General features: G+C 49.7%; 1 protein-coding gene across 2 annotated transcripts in view; it reads left to right on the forward strand.

The window, feature by feature from the left end:
- The window catches only part of LOC137423927 (uncharacterized), a 398,662-nt gene that overhangs the window by 162,538 nt on the left and 213,545 nt on the right, over positions 1–22,579 (forward strand). Inside the window, exon 4 of one of the 2 annotated variants that reach the window (XM_078774727.1) lies at positions 9,573–9,631. The exons of the other annotated variant lie outside the window; for it this stretch is intronic. The gene's annotated coding sequence lies outside the window, so the exon portion shown is untranslated. The remainder of the gene's footprint in view (positions 1–9,572; positions 9,632–22,579) is intronic. 2 annotated transcript variants of the gene reach the window in all.

A 22,579-nucleotide genomic window follows, 5' to 3' on the forward strand; every position in this document is an offset into this window, starting at 1 on the left:
TTTTTCTTTTAGGGAAACCAAAAGAAATTCCTGTGGGAGGGGAGGAGACAGCATGCACTGCATCGATGCACCAGCACCAATAAAGAGCACCAAAACACCAAAGCACCATAAAGCACCAATCAGTGCACAGTCATCACAGTTCAATTAAAAACAACACTAGTGGTCTTGTTCTTCGGCTCCCTCTGCTGGCCGTTGTTCTTCCTGATGTTGTATTTCAATAATTGGTGATCTTCTTGGCCCATCGTGGCCGGTCCCAGCAGAGAGGCCATGCCCCAACCCATGGGGTCCATAAGTGGTGCTTGGCCACAGACTGTGGTCCATAAGTTGTGCGTGGATGCAGGCAGTTGTGGTTGCGAGAGTTTCGGGCTCACAGACACGGCCCCTCGCATGCTCCCCTCAGTGCCCAGAGGGCACGGTCCATGGGTCGGGGAAGGAAGACAGAGAAGACAGGTGAGTGAGGGGTAAGGTCACAAGGGTACACATCAATGAAGGCAATGCAGAGTGAGGTGCGTCTGGAGACTGAGCGGAGAAAAGCTCATCCCTACCATACGTCACCCCCCCTGTTACCTACTCTACCCTTGCCCTTACCCCATATTTACAAAAACCTACACATTTACAAATTCGTCGCTACCGTCACGTCTTCCCCATATTTCCCCTATACCAAATTCGTCACAATCCCATTGTCTAAATTTGCCATCACCAATTCATCATCAATCCTCATAAGGAGGGAGAGATGGAACAACAACACAATGTCACACCCACGTCATGATGCGTCTCACAATCCAAACATTTGCACAAAAAATATAACCAAAACAAACCATGGCACGGTGTGGAGTTCCGTCGCCTCAGGTGAGTGGATGTAGATGGGGCGAGGAGATTTCAATCCTAACTACCTTCTAAATGACTTTAATACACTTTACACTACCCGGGGTCTTTCCCTGCCAAACCATTGGCCATCTTACTCTCTATGCGGTTTTAAGAACCAAATTCCCATTGACCAAACTGTGGTGCTTCATCAATTTGGGGTCTCACTCCCCCGATTAAACTCCCTGTGCCTTTGCACAATTTCAGGACTGGGTCGTGTGGCTCTCCCAGCAGGTCTACCCACCTGCACACCTCCACCACTGCAGTTGCCTCCGAGCTTATCTGCTCCTTACCTAACCTATCTAACTGGGGAAGGCCCTCCTTGGCGCTTACCCCTCTCGGTGCCCTCTCTGGCACTGGGCTACCCGGGTCCGTCCTCTGGATCCTCGGGCCCCACTGAACAACTCTACTGTGGCTCCCAGAGCCCACCTGCGGCCTCACCTGGCCGACATCCTAACAGTGGCGGAGTGCCCATTTAACTACACACACTAACAGGCCACACGCCCAGCCATTTCCACGTCACTAATGCACCCATCCAAACACCATTCTACCACATACACCACAGATGCCAATATCCAACCACAATTTACCTACTCCCTCTACCTAACACTTAAACTACCCTCCTCGGGTATTGGTGATGGGGTCCATCCTCCACATACACTCCCTTCGCACCAACCACTCCACTCCACATTTTCCACCATACTCACTCCACACCATCCATTCCATACTCCATATATTCCATACTCCATGTATTCCACACAACCATTCTCCATACACCTGTATTTGCACACCTGTGCCATCACACCTGGTGCTTCCTGCACCCTCCTTCCTTCAGGACCATTCGGTCAACACAACACACAATCACCACTACTCAGTCATACACTGCTCCATACACCTGTTCACTTGCACACCTGTGCCATCACACCTGGTGCTTCCTGCACCCTCCTTCCTCCCAGGCTTCTTCAATCATTCAATACAATGCACAACCACCTCACTCTTTTCACAATACACTTCTAAATTTCCAAACCATTGCCTCAGGCATGCAAATTCTCCCACGCTCACACACACATCCTTCCCGAGCATTGCCTAGCAATTCCTCATTTCACAAAGCCCAAGAGGCACCCATCGGCTGCACCACGGATGCACCCACGGGCTGCACCACGGACACACCCACCTGGCTGCACCACGGACACACCCACCGGCTGCACCACGGACACACCCACCGGCTGCACCACGGACACACCCACCTGGCTGCACCACGGACACATCCACCAGCTGCACCACGGACACACCTACCGGCTGCACCACGGACACACCCACCGGCTGCACCACGGACACACCCACCGGCGGCACCACGGACACACCCACCAGCTGCACCATGGACACACCCACCGGCTGCACCACGGACACACCCACCGGCGGCACCACGGACACACCCACCGGCTGCACCACGGACACCCACCGGCGGCACCACGGACACACCCACTGGCTGCACCACGGACACACCCACCAGCTGCACCATGGACACACCCACCGGCGGCACCACGGACACACCCACCGGCTGCACCATGGACAAACCCACCGGCGGCACCACGGACACACCCACCGGCTGCACCACGGACACACACACCGGCTGCACCATGGACGCACCCACCGGCTGCACCACGGACACACCCACCGGCTCCACCATGGACACACCCACCGGCGGCACCACGGACACACCCACCGGCTGCACCACGGACACACCCACCGGCTGCACCACGGACACACCCACCGGCGGCACCACGGACACACCCACCGGCTCCACCATGGACACACCCACCGGCGGCACCACGGACACACCCACCGGCTGCACCACGGACGCACCCACCGGTGGCCCCACGGACACACCCACCGGCTGCACAACGGACACACCCACCGGCTGCACAACAGACACACCCACCGGCTGCACCACGGACACACCCACCGGCTGCACCACAGACACACCCACCGGCTGCACCACGGACACACCCACCGGCTGCACCACGGACACACCCACCTGCGGCACCACGGACACACCCCCCGGCTGCACCTCAGACATACCCAGCAAGCGTTCCACACACCTGTTCTTCCCTTGCACCCCCTGCAAGCTCATTCACTCAACACAATGTCACTCATCTCACACGTCTCACAATACGCTGCTGAGTACACTTTCAACACACACACACGGCACCATTCACGAGCATTGCCTCATTTGCTCAATAATAAGACTCACACACACACACACACACACACACACACACACACACACACACACACACACACACACACACACACACACACACACGGCATCATCTGATCTAACTACTCCCGTCTGAAACTCGCGCTTCCCAGTCGCCCCTTTAAACTAAGCACATCCCACGCCGTTATCATCCATTCTAACCTCCCTATGTCCCCGACTACCTGTACAATGCCGCTACTTAACCTTACCGTTACCTATGGTCATTTCTAGGTCCCTATACATTATCCTAACCCTCCCGGGCTAGTTTTCACTGCCAAACCCCATAAACCTATAGCTCATGTGCCCCATATGTGAGGGATGGCAGAGTTGCCATCCCACCACATCGGACATGTCCCACTATCAATTTTGCCATCAAATTCCAACCAATCAAAATTGCCAATCACTGCCAATCATTCTACCAATCATTTGCCACTCATCAAATTTTTCCAATCACTTCCGCCAATCCTATTCACTATTCTAAATTTCGGATCAAAACACTATTATCATCACAGTCCACTATATCTGAGCCTCGGTGCGTCATGACATCATTAAAACTCGGCTTCGCAAAGCCGAGCAATGAATTCGGGTGGTTTGGTCACCTGCAGGTTGAATCCGTCCGGCATTCGGTTCAGGGGAGGCGGTTTGGTCGGGCCGAGATTCCACGCACCGTCTCGGCGCGGATCCTTGCGGCCTCCGGCCTGATGGCTCAATCTCACCCGGTCAGAACCCCGCCACCACAAGGGGGCACCATTCCGATTCCTCCCCTCCCTTGAACCGGACCTGTCGCCTTGCCCGGCGAGGCCCGGACTCGACCCTGCGTGGCGGGGCAAGGCCCGAATCGGCAACGACGCTTCGAAGAGAAGCGACGCAGCACCGACCCGCGCCGGGCCTCGCATCCAACAAAGCGCACTGCGCCCCGAGTGCTCGCTTCGGCTATCCGTCGCCCGAAACGCTGCTCCGGTCCACAACGATGCCTTACTCGCATGCTCACATGCACACATGCACACGCGACCATTTTCACACTCACCAAACCCGGCGTCTCGGCGCCTCCAGTGCATCCCACACACCCCGTCCATTCTACCACCGCACTCCCTGTTACACACCACACCTCTCGCGCACCCTCTTGCGCACACTCGTCGTTCGCACACTTCTCCTCCGTTACGTCCTCCGTAACACTCACCATGGGCATGCACTCTCGCATCCACCCACTCACGCGCTTCAATGGGCTCTCCCACACCCGCGCCACAACCAACTCAGGTGGGCTTTCTCGCACACTCTCGCCGTCCATTCCAAACGTGCATCCTCGCACCCGGTCCTCCACCAGCTCACTCTCCGAGTCACTCTCACCCTTGCACGTACACTCCGTATCGCTCTCACTCTCTGTGTCACACTCTGTACACTTTATAACACGCTCACTCTTTGATGCACACTTTTTCCTCACACGCGTGCCATTCGCTTTAACACAGCCCACAAAGGACCTTCCACGAACGCCCGGGTGCTTTCGCGATTCCAAGCGCGCGACAATTCTCTTCGCGCCAAACACTCTGCCGAAAAACCTCTTAGCACCATATACAGCCCGTCTCACCTTCGGGGTTCTTCTTCCTCCCTGCACCAACACCTGCAAATCTTTATAAGGATTAAGCACGGCATCAAGGTGTGAGCACGGACTTTGCACATTATCCATTCCCTCCTCCAACTGTTGCTCTTCTACGTCTGTCGTCTCTACAATTTCAACTTAAACTTTTTCTTTTTCTTTGACGACCGCTGGCTTTATTAAAATTCCCTCTACTTCAGCGGTCGCTGGCCGCCCCAAACCCCGGGTCGCGATGTCTACCCCGGTCCAGTTACCTGTGCTTTTCTCCACTTCGCTCAACCAGCGCTTCTCGACCTGCTTTACCTCGTCGTGCACCCTTGGGACCTGCTCGCCCAACCTGCGGTCAATGTCCCTCTCCGCTTCCCTTACTTCATATGCGGCTTGCCTCCCCGCCAACCCCTCGTTTACTTCCCCGATTTGGTCACCCATTCTGTTTTCCATTCCCTCTCTATCGGCCCTCATTTCTTCCGTTATTGCTTCAATTTGGTCTCCCAATTGCTGCCCCATCTTGGCCATAAGGGCCTCCATTTGCAGCATGAAAAGGTTCAAATCCACCGGTGCTGCGGGCGTGGCTGCCGCAACCATGTGCGAGCCGCCATTTTGTGCGCCTCCCACCTCATGCGAGGGGCCGCCATCTCGTGTGCCTGAGACCTCCGCTACCACATCCTCATTGCTCTCCTCCTCCATTATTACTCCCACCTCCTCCCTGGGGTCCTGGGTTGATTCTAAACCCTCTTCTAACTCACCCACCGGCATCCGATCGCCTTGATTATCCATGGCACGATTTTAAATTTGGATGTTAAATTAAAAAATTTGCCACTTGTAATTTGAGTGCGCTAAGCGCACTTCAGGTCCGAATCTCGCTCCTGACACCAATTGTTGCAGATCTCAACGTCGGCCCCTTTTCCCCTTAAGAAGGGGGGGATTAATCCCCTTGTCTGTGACTGACCGACGTGAGTCCTTTAGCTGCCCAGCTCCCTCCAGGGAGGCAGGTGAGCAACCTCGTTCGAGACCGCGGACAAGATGTTAATTGCCGAGCGGATTAGCAGCCGCGGCTCGAAACATTAGCATTCACTAGACCCGATTCTGAACGTTGGCCAAATCGTGCCACAGGTATTCAATGTGGAAAAGACAAGGACGAACGGATGTGAAGGAAAGAAAGCAAGGTAGGAAGAACAGGATTTATTAATTATTTACACACCACCAAAGCAGAAAAGAAATGAAATGCAATTTACAGGGAAATGGAAGGATCAGAAGGACACAGAGCAATACTAGCTTATCTAAACAGGCTTAACTTATACCCCAGACAACATAAAGGACGGACGACAATTAGACTTACACGGGGAATGATGATAGGAATGAATGGCAGGAGGTGGATGGCTGGATGGACGAGGAGGTGGGATCACAAGGCGGGAAGGATGCGGGTGGTTGGTATGATCGCGCGGCTTGAGGTGAGCAGCCGCCGACCCTCCTCAATCATAGCCGCACGGCGGCGTTGCTTCGCGGCCGCAACTGCCGTCAATGCTCAAAGCTGCCGTGGTCAAAAGCTGCGGTGGATTCCGCTGCGGTGGACTCCGTACTCATTGGTTCGTGGGGGCTTCCTCGGTCATCCGCTGGTGGGGGCTTCCTCGGTCATCTCCTTCCTCAATCATCTCTAGTCGGGGCGTCGTGCCGCGGGTTATATCCACGCCCTACCAAGCCATGACCACACCTTACCAAGCCATGCCCACCAAGTCCTGGTTGGGCGCAAGGGCTTTCTGGCTCCAGCTCCTGATGACGAGGTGCGGGCCATGCCCGTAATGTAGCTCCTCCCCCTTCTTCTCCGAGGCTTGACCACGTGCGTAATGGAGGCAAAGGCGCTAACAATGCGAATGGCAATGACGCAGTTGGAAATGGAGGTTTTGGGGCAATTGTAAGGGGATCTATATTATTTCGATTTCGGTGCAATGCAGTGTCAATTAGTGGGAAACACAGCCTTATACTAACATAGAATAAGAAATAACTATTTAGAAGGGTATATGGTGGCCTACGTGCTTGCGATGGATTAACTAAGAGGACGACCTTTGACCTTTACAATTATGGTGGTATTTACACAGATCATGACATTTACAAAGGGTGGTATTTACAAAAATTACAGGATTCTCAAATCCGTTACAATATTCTATTAACTGGTGTGCGCTAGTCTTGCATAGTTCTCGATGAGGAACACCCAGTGGCTGAGACTCTGCAAGGTGCATTTGACTTTATTTATTTATTATTTGCGAAAATCGGAGATTTTTCATTCATTCATTCATTCATTCATTCAAGTATATTAGTTTGTCTTGTGCGTTATTCTGTCTGTCTCTCTGTCAGTCGCCTACAGGTCAAAATTTTCAACCGATCATCAGGAAACTTCACCAAATGGTGGAGTTGGTCATAATCAAGAAGCCTCTTGTTCTTGGGGTCAAAATATCAACAGGTCAACATATGCCTAAGGTCACCAACTTTGTCAAATTTCTAAAATCCTCAATTTTCATCTGATTCACTTAACATTTTAAGAGTATTTGCATATCAGGTCACTGAATTCAACCACCAATTCTTTTTTAGGTCATCATAGGCCAACAACTTATTGTAGGGATTTCGCAAGTATAGTGCTATGCACAACATATTTCTTGTTTATTTATTTACAAAATCTTCCGTGAAACGTCGCCATGTTCTTTCAAGTTTTGCTTTGTATCCTCGGCACTCTATTTGGCGGATGTATATTTATCTGGTCTGCCAGTTGCGTCATTACTAATATTCCACACCGTCGATTACAGTTCTCCCGTAGATTGGGCCAGGAATTTTAGGATTTGGCCAGGGTACCGGCAAGCATGGCTTCCTCTTTATGAAACAGACCTTGGGGTTCCTAACGTCCACAAGTCAATCGATGGCAGCAGCTGGGACAGCTGGCTTAATTTCCCCACCAAAGGATGGCGTACCCATTTCCGCATCGCCCTGCCTTTGAGGCACAACAGGTGACAGTTATAGTCATGTCAGGAATCCAATCCAGACAAGACATTTCAAGCGTGAGTGCACACTACCTCTGGGCTATCCTATATTGCTAGTCCATCGTTTTCCTTTCAACGACGGGTCAAATCATAACATCGTGCTTGTTTTATTGGCAGAGTCAATAAGGCCATGGGGCTGGCCCCCAAAACACCTCATAACACCATTGGAATCTCCCGCTATGAAGCTAACGCCGAGGGCCTTTCTTTCACTCACTCACCGCAGGCAGGTTGGTGGTCTTTCTGTCTTCTACCGACTCCTCTCCGGCCTTGCTCCCCCAGCTCTGTCTGTTCTCTGTCCCTGAAATATTCCTACAGGTCGCACAAGATCTGCCAGCAACCCTCTTATGGTTAAACTGCCAAAATCAAGAATCTCTGCTCACCTTCACTCTTTCATTCCTCTTTTCTCCCACCTCTGGAGCAAACTCCCTCACTCTCTTCAATCGCACTCCTCATTCCAGGTCTTTAAAAACAGCTGTTCACCACTATCTCTTATCTTCCCCCATCCAAAACCTTGATCTTTTCTACCCCTGTTAATTCACCCCAGATCCACTTTTTTGAAATGCCGACTTCTTTTCTGGAAGTCCTAGCAGTGCACATGTGTTTGTTTTTTTTTACCTCCAACCCTTCCCATGCCTCCTCCCCCCATGCCCTCTCCCCTCACAGATCTCCCGATATCCCTGCTCTCCATCTGGTTCTCCCACTCCCTTTATCATATGTTTTATGGTTTTATGTGTCAGTTTTTTTTTTGTGATCAATGTTAGCTCTTACACGAGCCTCGATCTTGCATACAAATAATATTAATTATAATAAGTAAATATTTATTTTTTTGCGTTTTCCTAAACATTAAATGACACAGTTCCAGGACTTCCATACGTCTTGATTTTAGTCTGAATCAGCTTATCTGGGAAGTTGAAGCCAAAATGGGATTGCTTGGATTAGAGCATGCCAACAACTCAGCTAGCTATCCTGCTGCTCCAGGGTGAATGTCTAAGTCAATTATCAACGATTTATGACGTTGCTGCTATTTTGAAAATGATACAAGCCTGCGAGGATCTCTTGAGATTTATGAAGAACACCTGTCTTGTAATATGAAAATGGGGAAAGGTAAATTTAATCTTTAGTGCCTTTTGAAGAATCAACTTACGACTCCTTATTAAATAGTGAGTTCATGGAGTTTTCACACTGAAATGGCACCACGTAGCGTTGATGCTGTATTTCGCTTTGGAAGTGAAACGAGCAAAACCTCCTTCTGCTGTAATCTTGTTTCACCCTCGTGGAAAGAAACCCATGTGTGCTCTTGGAGCGATCATTTCTTTATTTATTTCCCCATGGATTTTCCCAGTGTGGTGCACCTGTGGCACTCGGCGAGACACATTGTCTCTGCCTGCTAAATCACTCTATCTTTATCCCATGTCCTATCTGTTCCTTATCTACCCCCCTGTCCATCCTCCTGTCTTATCACTTCCTTTCCAATTGTTTTGTCCCACTTCCCAGCTCTTTTTCCCTCTTCCCTAATCTCCAACCCCCCTCCTATGTTGGCTATTTTTCCCTCAACATTCGTTTTCCATCTTCTTTGACAATTCCTCACCTTGCTCCGTCATGTATCCGTTTGTTGTCGTCAGTTTTTTTTTCGTTGCCCCAACTTGTCGGTTGGTCCAGTGGCCCTGGCATCCTGCTATTCCACAACAGTACAAACAAAATAATGAAAATGTCCAGTCTGCCTCCATATACCCACGATCATGTTGCTTGGACATCGTTTGAAGAGTACATAGCCACCATTTCACCTGTCCATGAGTTAACAACTGCTTGCTTGCATGTTTTTCAGGCTGAACTCTTGTGGCCTAACAGAACAATGAAGCAGACTCCATCACTGTGCTGCCACAGGTGCCTTTGTCTTTCTTTCCATCTTTGTGTCCTTCTCCAACACATTTTGTAGTGGCACTAGCGCATGAAGCTCTTCCTAGGCTCCGCTAAGTTTCCTTGGCCTTTTCATGCAGGAAGCTTCCGCGGTTGGAGCCAAGCTCCTACCATCTGGACACAATTCCTTTCTTGTTTTGTCAACCAGGCCGCATCGGACCTGCAATTTGCAAGCTCACCCCTTTTACTCCCATATTGGCCTCCCCTCAGCTCTGACCCTGCGTGTCCTTGGGAAAGAGTCTTTTGCCAGACTTGGTGATGTGCTGTCATGCATAGACCGATCACCCCACACCCCCGCCTCACCCTTCTGCCACTGCCTTCTCTCTCTCTCTCTCTCTCTCTCTCTCTCTCTCTCTCTCGCTCTCTCTCGCTCTCTCTCCCTCTCTCTCTCTCTCTCTCTCCCCCTCTCTCTCTCTCTCTCTCTCTCTCTCTCCCTCCCTCCCTCTCTCTCTTTTACTCTATCACACCCTCTCTCTCTTTCTTTCTCTCTCACTATCTCACACCCTCTCTCTCACTCTCTCTCTCTCTCTCACTCTCTCTCTCACTCTCACACACTCCCTCTTACTCTCACACCCTCTCTCTCACTCCCTCTCTCACTCTCTCACACCCTCTCTCTCACTCTCTCTCTCCTTCTCTCTCTCTCTCTCTCTCTCTCTCTCTCTCTGTCGCCACCTATCGGCTGTCGGTGCGCTGGGTGCGGTGTCATGGCGTCTGTTCGTGTCTTGGCATTGTAGCTCCGTGCTTGTGGTTTGTATCTTTACCCTCCCCTTACCTTTTCTCACCTTTGTTCCGTCTTTTGTGTGTCACCCTTCCACGTTATCATCCCTCCCCCCCTCTTGAGAGTGAGAAAGTGAGAGAGCACACGTGGTGAGACCGGTAAAGGTTCCCCCTTAGGGCGGTTCCCTCTTCGGGTTTTTTTTCGCCTCGTGTTACAAATCATAATACTTTTCCGTTTCTTTTTTCGTAAATATTTTTATTTTTCGTTTGTTTACTGGAGCTTTTTGGCTTCATTAACCCTTTATACATTTATCCTTTGTTTAAACGTGCAAACAATGGCGGATAGCTCTCGTTACACGTCTCTTGAAGCGCTAACCCGGAAGCATGGGTTAGTTTGCTCACCTCCGTCGGGAATCGATGTGGAGGCCATTATCCTTGCGGTCGGAGAGTTAATCGGTTTGGATAACGTAAAAGCGGCTTCTCGCATGAATAAACGCGTGGTAATCTTTGTTTCCACAGTGCCCATGGTTGCTCAAATAGTCGAGCACGGGCTCTTCTTTGCTCCCGACGTGTTTGTTCAGGTATATCCACTCGACACGCCGGCAGTTCGGATTTCTCTCTCTAACGCTCCTCCGTTCCTTAAGAACAAAGACCTGGTTACTGAACTAAACAAACTTGGTTCTGTCGTCTCTTCAGTTACAATGGTTCCTGTACGAGGAAAAAATAACCGTTTAAAACACGTCATGTCCTTTCGTCGTTTTGTTTATATGATCTTACCGCGTGGTGTAACCTCTTTAAATGCGGTATTGCCTTTCAAGGTCGAAGGTCACACTTATCGGGTCTTTGTCTCCACAGAGTCTCTAGTTTGTTTTGAGTGTGGTCAATATGGTCATTTAAAGGACTCGTGCCCGAAAAAGTCCACAGATAGAGTCACTAGCCTGAATGGTGATGAACAGCAGGGCTATACTGAGATCGTTGTCGATGATGTAAACAATATGGGTGGTGCTGATGCAGACCCCATTGTAGACAAACAGAGAACCAGGAAAATAACCCTCCCACCTTCTAGCGACCTCAACGAGCCTGATAATAAGGTCTTGGCCGGTCCTCCAACTTTCGCTCAAGTGGTTAGTGAAGGTTATGGTGGAGCGCGACCTCCTCCTCAGCAGTTTCCTCCAGTTGAGGAAATTCCTCAACCTCCCCCGCCTTCAGAATACTCTGAGGGTAATGTGATACATGCTGAAAATGTATGTGTTGGCCAGACAGCACCTGAGTCTCTCCAGTGTTCTGAGGGTAAACCTCCATGTGAGGTTGAGCCTCCATGTGTGTCCCCTGCTGAAGCTTGTGTTGATTGTGCCACCCCTCCCTCTGTGGGGAGTGGTGAGTGTGTTGGAACTAGTGATCTGTCTGTGGAATCCTCCATTGAGGCAGCTGAGCCTTGTCAAGCTCATGGTCAGCAGGGTGATAGTGCTGAAGTCTCAGATTTTCGTGTCGATGAGCCCGTTGCCTCGGCAATGGACTCTCAATGCAATGATTGTGACTCTGATGGGGGTTCTTCCGTTGCCTCACTGAGTGATGGTGAGGCCGACTTCTCATCGGAGCATGTCTCTGGAGGCTCTGTCCCTCCTGCTGAAATCGTGGATTTCCTACAAAAAACTTACCGTAAAAAGCGCGTGAAAATCTGCGATTTCTTCGTTGATACTCACGCCTTCATTAGTGGGGCTCAGGAAGTTGTACAACAATCTGCGGCCCTTCATATTTCTGATCAATCACTGAAAAGACTGAAGATGTACCTTGTCACAGCAAGGAAAGAATTAAACCTGTAATGGCTGTGTTGCTGCCTATGTTTCTATGAACATAGCAAGCTTGAACATTAATGGTGGGCGCAGTCAGCTGCGTTGGTCCCAAACTGTGCAATTAGCCAGGAGGGAAAAGATTGATGTACTTTTATTGCAAGAAACTCGTGCCACTGCAGACTGCATGGCTGATTGGCAGCAACAGCTGATTGGCACTTGGTTTTTTAGTAATACAGATTCTGTGAGTGCGGGTGTAGTGAAATCGTATTCGTACTGAACCCGGGGTGATGCTCGCTGCTCGTTGACACCGCTAGGGGCGTGACTATAAGACCCGCTGCTGCGAACGGTGCTCCGAGACTTCTCCTGTGACACGTTACATCTGGTAGACTCGCTAACGGTACGCCTGCATAGAATATCCAGCTTGCTTGCATTGAATGATATGAATGGACCCATGTGATGTCACATCGTATACTTATTGTATTTTCTACTTTACAGGATGATGTTATGATCTAAATGCAATTAAACCAACCCGTTGGACTAAAGTTGTGTGGACCTGATTGGTTTTACACAACACTTAATTGCATTTAAGATCTACCGACATGGCTGGCAACAAGACGCTGACGGTGTCCGTATTCAGCGCCGACCCGCAAGCCCCGGATGGTGGCTTGCAGCTGAAGCACTGGCTCAGAACATTGGAGAATCTTTTTGATGAGCCTGAGACCGCGCCGACGGCTGCCGCGAAGCTAGCAACTCTCCATGCAAAAATCGACAACCGGGTGTACAACTCTATCGCTCAATGCGCGACGTATGACCTCTCCATCGCGGAGCTCAAACGGCTGTACATAAAGGAAAAAAGCCCGGTGTATGCACGATATTTGCTGCAAACGCGACGTCAGCAACCCAACGAGGCGATGGACCACTACGCCCAGGAGCTCCGGCAGCTCTTGCTGGACAGCGTCAGGGAGCCACGGACTCCCGCGCAGGCTCAGGATGATCGTCTTTTAGATGCCTTCATTGCAGGGGTCTCCTCCCAGGAACTAAGGCTCAAACTCTTAGAGAAGACCGACCTGACCTTCGCTACGGCGCTCGAGCAAGGGACAGTATACACCGAAGCGCGGATGCAATCGAACACCTATGATCGCACGCGCCTCTTGGCGGGCACCACACTACACGCCCGGCCAGAGAGTGCTACCGCCGAGGACGCGGATCCGCTCGCTGAACTCCGGGATGCTCCGGAGGAAGACCCAGCCCTGACGGCTGCCATTACGACCAGACCCAAGGCCTTACGCGGGGCCGCATGCTTTTTCTGTGGGGGGCCACGTCATGCCCGGGTTGTGTGTCCGGCACGAGACGCTATATGCCATTTGTGCTCGCAAAAGGGACATTACGCGAAAGTGTGCAGGAAAACGGCACGCGGCTCGCGGCTCATTGACTCGCGCGGTCGCGGCGACCTTGAATGGGCTCATTGCGGAGCCCGCGAGCCGAGCCCGACACCCGGCGCCTTACCCGACTTCGAAGGGGAGGGCCCCTCTCTGCTGGCCCCTGGGCGCTCAGACGTCCTTGGCGGGCGTCACCGGACAGCCACCACCGTCTCATCCTCTATCGGGCACAAAGGACGTGTCCTTGACCAAACTCCGGGCCACGCAAGGGGCTTTGAAGCCTCACCAAGCCCCAGCGGAACGTTCTCCTCGAGTCGTCCACGAGTTAACGGCGGCCCACGCCCCGACAAAGGCGATTTCTAATACTACGGAGGCCTTTTGCTGCCAAAAGTGTCAAAAGGCGATTTCGAATACTACGGAGGCCTTTTTCTGCCTCTGCTGCCAAAAGTGTCAAAAGGCGATTTCGAATACTACGGAGGCCTTTTTCTGCCAAAAGTGTCAAAAGGCGATTGCAAATACTACGGAGGCCTTTTCCCGTCAGAATTGTCAGATTTTGAATCGCGAAACACCGGAATGCTTGGGAAAGCCCTCTGATGGCGTTAATGGATTCCCCATGGTCAACGCAGACTCCGGCCACGACCGCAAAACTGCTGCTGGCGTAGGATCCACCTGCGAGGCTGGTCCGACCCATTCGGGGGGCTCAGTCCCGCTCCCAGCAGCCTCGTCTGGCCTGGCTCAAGCCCTTATTCCCCTCATGGTCGAAGGCCATTGTGTTCGGGCCTTGGTGGATACAGGATCTACGGATAGTTTTATCGACCAGCGGCTTGTGCTCAGGCATGGATGGCGGATCTGGAGGTCTACGAGACGGATCTTCATGGCTTCCCAGGGGCTTCGACTCAGCACGAAGGGGGAATGTTGATTGAAACTCGTGCTAAAGGGACGGGTTTTCCCTGATGTACACCTTATGGTTTTACCCGCATTATGTGCTGATATTCTGTTAGGACACGATTTTCTTAAGCTGCATGGACGTCTGGTAATGGAGTTTGGTGGGCCTGACACGCTTGTTGTGGGGGCGGACGACGCGCTTGCGGTGTGCGCCCTAGCGCAAATGGACGTCCAGCCGCTTTCGCTGTTCCCCAATCTAACCTCCGACTGCACCCCTGTCGCGGTGAAATCACGGCGCTACTCTCGCGCAGACATGCAATTCATTGCGGACGAAACGGCTCAGCTCTTGAAAGACGGCATCATAGAACCTAGTAGGTCACCGTGGCGCGCCCAGGTCTTGGTGGTGCGCAGCGAGGCCCATCGCAGACGCATGGTAATCGACTATTCCCAAACGATTAACCGCTTTACACAGCTGGATGCCTACCCCCTTCCGGGGATGGACGCGCTAGTGCAAAAGGTGTCCCAGTATTCGGTCTATAGCACTCTCGATCTCCGTAGTGCGTACCACCAGATCCCTATCTCTAGGGCGGATCGTATCTATACCGCATTTGTGTCGGGGCAGCGGTTGTACCAATTTACGCGATTGCCTTTTGGGGTAACGAACGGGGTCTCTTGTTTCCAGAGGGCCATGGATGACCTCGTTGCGCGGGAGCACTTAACCGATGTTTTCGTCTACCTCGATAATCTTACGGTTTGTGGATATGACCAAGGGCACCATGATGCTAATCTGAAGTGCTTCCTTGAGGTCGCGCAGCGGTATCACTTAACTATGAACGAGGATAAGTGCCAATACTCCCTACGCACGATAGATCTTCTGGGGTACACCGTGACCCATGGCTCTGTCGCTCCGGATAAGGAGCGTCTGCGACCTTTGCTCGACATGGCCCCTCCCTGTGATCGGGCGTCCCTGAAGCGCATCCTTGGGCTGTTCGCCCATTACTCCAAATGGGTGCAAAGTTTCTTCGCGAAACTTCGCCCCCTCGTGGCCTGCGACACCTTCCCCCTGAGTCCGGCCGCATTGGCGGCCTTTGAAGGCCTTAAGGCCGACATCGCCCGAGCCGCCGTGGCGACAATCGACGAGAGCGGCTCGTTCGTCCTCGAAAGTGACGCCTCGGATCAGGCCATCGCGGCGACCCTCTCCCAAGGGGGGCGTCCCGTGGCTTTCTTTTCACGGACTCTTACCACCGCTGAGCGGAGACACTCGTCCGTTGAAAAGGAAGCGTATGCGATCGTCGAGTCTATTTGACGATGGCGCCCGTACTTACTCGGGCGGAGCTTCCAAATCATCACGGACCAGCAAAGCGTTGCGTTCATGTACGACACCTAATACGCCCAGCGCATTAAGAACGAGAAAATCACTCGCTGGCGTATCGAACTCGCCGACTTCTGTTACACCATCAAATATCGCCCGGGGAAGGATAACCAGGCCGCCGATGCCTTATCACGACCGGCTACATGTGCCGGTATCACCTCTTTGGAGGGCCTACGGGTGCTGCATGCCACTGCGGGCCATCCCGGCGTAACGCGTTTCTCTCATTTTGTGCGGAGTGGGAATCTCCCATACTCGATTGACGATATCCGCCGTATCTGTCGCGACTGCGCTATCTGCGCGGAAATCAAACCGCGTTTCTATAACCCTCCCATGGGGACTCTGGTGAAGGCTACACGCCCGTGGGAACGCTTGGCGATGGCTTTCAAGGGCCCATTGCCGGTGTCGAGCGGCTCTCGCTATCTGCTCACTATCGTTGATGAGTACTCGCGATTCCCCTTTGCTTATACGTGCGCGGACATGACTGCTGCCACGGTGATGCGATGCTTACAGAACTTGTTCTCAATGTTCGGTTACCCGGCCTATGTCCATACCGACCGGGGTGCGGTCTTCTTGACGCAGGAGGTGCGCGGCTATCTGCTCCAAAATAACATTGCTTAGAGTTACACCACGCCGTACAGACCCCAGGCTAATGGGCAGATCGAACGCTTCAACAGGATTATCTGGAGGGCCGTCATGCTCAACCTCCGGACCCTCGGCCGGGGCCTCGATAAATGGGCTTGGTCGCTACCTGCGGCGTTGAACTCGATCAGGGCTCTCCTGAGTACGGCAACCAACCAAACTCCCCACGAGCGACTTTTCCACCACCCCAGGAGCTCGGGGTGTATACGGTCTTTGCCCAGTTGGCTCGCTGGGCCCGGGCCGGCCTACCTTAAACGGGCGGTTCGCGCGAGCAAGTACGACCCCCTAGTGGACAAAGTGCAGATTCTCCAGGCTAATCCTGAGCATGCTCGTGTGATGACGACTGATGGCCGTGAGGCTACTGTCTCCGTCCGTCACCTTGCCCCTTGCGGGGTCGCCGACCTAAGTAGGGAATCGGACGAACCGATCGAACCCATCTATGAGACTATGGCCTCTCCCGACGCTCCCATCGCCGAAAGTCTACCGACCCTCCCCTCGCCGAGACTACCTGGGCCCGACGACTTGGAGTTACCCCCTTCGTCACCCGACCCTGTTGGCGCCTCCGACGCCGGGGACACAGGGATACGTGATGCCATACCCGGGGAATTTCGGACGCGTGCTGGCAGAGAAATTCGCCGCCCGGCCCGATACGGTTGGGTCGACTGATGTTCCACCCTGTTCGTGCTGACGCTCACTCGCTTCTAGCCGCACTGCCGTATAATTCTGACGGGGGGAGAATGTAGTGAAATCGTATTCGTACTGAACCCGGGGTGATGCTCGCTGCTCGTTGACACCGCTAGGGGCGTGACTATAAGACCCGCTGCTGCGAACGGTGCTCCGAGACTTCTCCTGTGACACGTTACATCTGGTAGACTCGCTAACGGTATGCCTGCATAGAATATCCAGCTTGCTTGCATTGAATGATATGAATGGACCCATGTGATGTCACATCGTATACTTATTGTATTTTCTACTTTACAGGATGATGTTATGATCTAAATGCAATTAAACCAACCCGTTGGACTAAAGTTGTGTGGACCTGATTGGTTTTACACAACAGCGGGTATTGCTTTTTTTGTCCGTTCACGTTTGTCTGTCTCCCCCCCCATCTTTAAGGAAATCGTACCAGGCTATCTAGCCTCTGTAGAGCTTGCATACAATCAGCAACGATTTATGTTTGTTAACGTCTATGCTCCAAGCGATAGCACAGATAGAGGAACTTTTTTTAATCAGTCCTTTAATTTCCTGAGACACCTCTCTTCTGATACGTTGTTGTGCTTAGGGGGTGACTTTAACTGTACTGTAAACCCAACTTTAGATAGGAACAGTGCAGAGCCACATCCAGCTTCAAGTCGGCCTCTTTCCAGTATAATTTCGCGGCATGACCTCAACGATGTATGGCGGCAACAACACCCAAACCTGCAGCAATTTAGCTGGTGTCGTGTTTTACTAAATCATCTTTCACTTGCTCGTCTTGATAAATTTTATATTCCTAACTCTGCTGTCAACCTTGTGACATACGGCTATTGTCCCTTCAGGCTTCTCTGATCATTCTTTGGTAAAACTGTGCTTTTCTTTTCCTCGTTTCAAACGCCGCACCCTGTATTGGTCCTTTAACACCTCACTTCTGAGCGATCCTTTCTTTAAATCATCCTTTGTGGTTTTTTGGGACAAGGTTGTGGATTTCCAACATCGTTTCCTAAATCTCTGTCAGTGGTGGGACTATGCTAAAGCGCAGATCCGTGTTTTCTGTCAGCAATACAAAACCAATTGCTCTCAAAGTAAACAATTATGTATTGATGCCTTGAAACAAGAAATTCTACGATTGCAGGAAGGTGCTGAGGTCCTCAGTGATGAAAGACGGTGTCAACTCCTCTTTGAAAAACAAACTCTGCTTAAGGAATTAATTCAAGAAAATGGTATTGGTGCCTTAGTCAGGCTGAGAGTGAATGGTTTACTGTCGTCAGACACATGTTGTAAAGATTTCTTTAAGTTTGAGAAGACGACGAAGGCGAGCCAGCAAATGCTTAGTCTTCGGGCTAGTGATGGGCATATTCTTAGTGATAATACGGAGATTGTTCATTTTGTTCGGTCTTATTTTGAGAATGTGTTTTCCTTTAAGCCCAATGATGTGCCTGCAATGCAGAATATTACGACCAATTTACCGCAGATAGATGAGCATCAACGGCATGTCTTGGATGAGAACATTACTCTTGGTGAACCTAAAACTGCGCTGGATGACCTTGCTGATCATAAGGCTCCTGGTTTTGATGGGCTACCAGCTGAATTTTATAAAACCTTTTGGGACATGCTTGGTCCTGCTTTGCACTCAGTGTTTTTATACAGTCTGCGTGAGGGATTGTTACCCCTTAGTTGTCGGCGTGCAGTTGTTTGCCTTATCCCTAAGAAAAACGACCTGCAATTGATACAGAACTGGCGTCCAATCTCTCTTCTCTGCACAGATTACAAGATTTTTGCCAAAACGCTAGCTAACCGTGTAAAGACTGTTCTAAGCACAGTTATACATCAGGATCAATCGTACTGTGTTATGCACAGATCTATGCACGATAACATTTTTTTGGTACGAGACCTGTGGGATGTGTGTGCATTTCAACAACAGCATACCGGTCTCTTTTTTATTGACCAAGAAAAGGCTTTTGACTCTGTTAATCATGAGTATTTGTTTCACATTTTAAAGCAATTTGGTTTTGGGGCATCCTTTATTTCATATGTATCCTTATTGTATAATCACATTTTTAGCTTGATCAAAATCAATGATGGTCTCTGTTCACCTTTGCGGATTGGGAGGGGAATTCGGCAAGGCTGTCCCTTATCTGGAATATTGTACTCTCTTTGCATTGAGCCCCTTTTGATTCGTTTACGATCTTCTCTTATGGGATTTTCAGTGACTCCCTCAGAAAATCCCGTTATAATTTCGGCCTATGCTGATGATGTATGTGTTGCTGTTCGCAGCAGTAATGACATTGCTCTGCTATTTGAGTGCCTACGGGTTTACTCTCAAGCATGTACAACGCAAATTAATTGGTCGAAATGCAAAGCAGTTTGGGTCAGCGGTACGCCACCTTCTGCCCTTCCAATTCTCCCTATGAATTTGACATGGGAAAAAGAAGGTGTGAAATACCTCGGTGTTTACCTTGGAACCCCAGGCTTTGTCAAAAGGAATTGGGATGGTTTGCTCCACAAAATCAGCAACAAATTAAACAGATGGAGAGGAATTTTGTCGACCTTGTCTTTCCGAGGTCCTGCCCTGGTCATTAACAACCTGGTGGCCCCTCTCTTATGGCATAAAATGATTGCCTTGCAGCCACCTGCAACGTTGGTGTCGTCAATCCAAAAATGTTTACTTGACTTCTTTTGGGATGGCAAACACTGGCTAAAGCCAGAGACTATTTGCCTCCCACTGGCAGAAGGAGGTCATGGGCTTGTGGACATTCTTTGTCGGGTGATGGCCTTCCGAGTCTCCACAGCTCGTCGTTTTATATTTCTGGAGGCCTTGCCCTGGAAATCGACTGCAAACTGTATACTAAAACAAGCCGGCATGCTTGGGTACAATTGTGAACTCTTCTTCATGGAGCTGCAACATGTCGATGCTTCGCTGCTCCCTGACTTTTACCAAGATGTCTTGAACGTCTGGCGGTCCATTTCAATAACTCGCCAAATGGAGACATACAACAGTGAAAGGTTCCTCCGGGAACCCCTTTTCTACAATGCCCTCTTTCCTGCTATTCCTCGCTCACGTGCCTTTGTGCAACGTTTTGTGAGTGCTGGCGTGAAAACGACTCGGGACCTTCGTGACTGTAACAGGAACAGTTGGTTCTCCGCAGGACATCTTCAAGTAAGAACTGGCATCAGATCTTTGAGGAGCGTAGCCAAGGTCCTACAGGAAATCCTGTGTGTTTTTAGGCACCTGGGCCTGAGCTCAACCGCCAACATTGGTGACCACCATACACCACCACAGATCTGTGCTAGCTCTAGCCTGCCAGCTGATAGCGCCGCAACATCTATCTTGCTATCCTCATCGCCACTTTCCAGCAAGGATAAAAAAGAGATCTCAGTTCGGTTTCCCTCGTTACAGCCTCTTTCTTTTGGGGCTCGATGGAAAGAGAAACTGCCTTCTGGGTCTCCCTCCCATCCGCAATGGTCTGCAATGTATGTTTCACCGATTGTTAAAAGGACTGGTGATATTGCTTGGAGACTCACCCATATGGTGTTGCCCTCCAATGTTTTATTACATCGTTTTAATGAGGATAATTCAGTGGAATGCCCCTTTTGTATGATTTCTGAAGACCTTTTCCATGCTTACGTAGATTGTGCAAGACTCTTTCCCTTTGGTTTTTTATCAACTTTTTTTAATCGTATGAACTTTTCTTTTTCTACACGTGTTTTTATCTTTGGAACACCACTTAGTTATAAAAAACGCTCTGAGACTGCTCTTGCTAATTTCTTAATTTCTATTGGAAAATTAGCAATCTACAAAACAAGAAAAGCAAAGCTCCTGGCAAATGCTGATATTTTATGTGATGTGGTAATTGTGTTTAAGGCTCTAGTCATGGCAAGGTTACGCTTGGAATTTTCTTTTTGCCAAATGAAAGATGATTTACAAACCTTTGTGGAAAAATGGTGTGCAAAGGGTGGGTTTTGTAAACTTGATCATGGTTTGTTAAGTTTTTTATTTTAGTGCTTGGTGTTTTTATTGTTGTTGTTTGGCTGCACATGTTTTGAATTGTGGTGACTTTATTATTTGCATTACTTGTATGGTTTTCTTACCTTTATAATAAAAGAGCTTCAAAAGTCTCTCTCTCTCTCTCTCTCTCTCTCTCTCTCTCTCTCTCTCTCTCTCTCCTTCTCTCTCTCTCTCTCTCTCTCTCTCTCTCTCTCTCTCTCTACCTCTCTCTACCTCTCTCTCTCTCTCTACCTCTCTCTCTACCTCTCTCTCTACCTCTCTCTCTACCTCTCTCTCTACCTCTCTCTCTCTCTCTACCTCTCTCTACCTCTGTCTACCTCTCTCTCCATTGTATGCTCTATAAAAAAACAAATGGGATTTTCTACTTTTCTATTTTTATTTTTTCGTTTGTTTAGACGTAGCTGTATCAGTGTATCACGCTATCTAGCATTCTAGTGATATGTTTTTTCGTTCAGCGAACATATGTCCAATTATTTTTTTATGTACCATTGAGAATGACAATTAATCCAAGTAATAATACTTGTTTGCACTCGTTTTGTGTGGCAATCATTTCTGAGTGTTCGTGAAAAACATCCACTTTCTTGACTTTTCAAACTTTTTGAATACAAATCGATCTTCTGTTTTCTCCCTGGAATGCAAACCTACCATGTTCAAGTTGCCCGTTGAATTCTAACTTTGTTTTTGTTTTTTGCAGGATCTGATTAAATTTTGAAAATTGTTTTGTCTCATGTGACTGTAGTTTGCCATACCAAGAAAGCCAACCGTATAACGTTTATACCTTGTACATTATAAGGAAAGCCAACCTTGTTAGGTTTATACCTTATACATTATAAGGAAAGCCAACCTTGTTAGGTTTATACCTTGTACTTTATAAGGAAAGCCAACCTTGTTAGGTTTATACCTTCTACATTATAAGGAAAGCCAACCTTGTTAGGTTTAAACCTTGTACTTTATAAGGAAAGCCAACCTTGTTAGGTTTATACCTTATACATTATAAGGAAAGCCAACCTTGTTAGGTTTATACCTTATACCTTATAAGGAAAGCCAACCTTGTTAGGTTTATACCTTATACCTTATAAGGAAAGCCAACCTTGTTAGGTTTATACCTTGTACGTTATAAGGAAAGCCAACCTTGTTGGGTTTATACCTTGTACTTTATAAGGAAAGCCAACCTTGTTAGATTTATACCTTGTACATTATAAGGAAAGCCAACCTTGTTCGGTTTATACCTTACACCTTATAAGGAAAGCCAACCTTGTTAGGATTATACCTTACACCTTATAAGGAAAGCCAACCTTGTTAGGTTTATACCTTGTACATCATAAGGAAAGCCAACCTTGTTAGGTTTATACCTTATACTTTATAAGGAAAGCCAACCTTGTTCGGTTTATACCTTATACCTTATAAAGAAAGCCAACCTTGTTA

The sequence above is a fragment of the Myxine glutinosa genome, chromosome 3 (assembly GCF_964187855.1).
Source record: "Myxine glutinosa chromosome 3, kmMyxGlut1.1, whole genome shotgun sequence".
Taxonomy (NCBI): Eukaryota; Metazoa; Chordata; class Myxini; order Myxiniformes; family Myxinidae; genus Myxine; species Myxine glutinosa.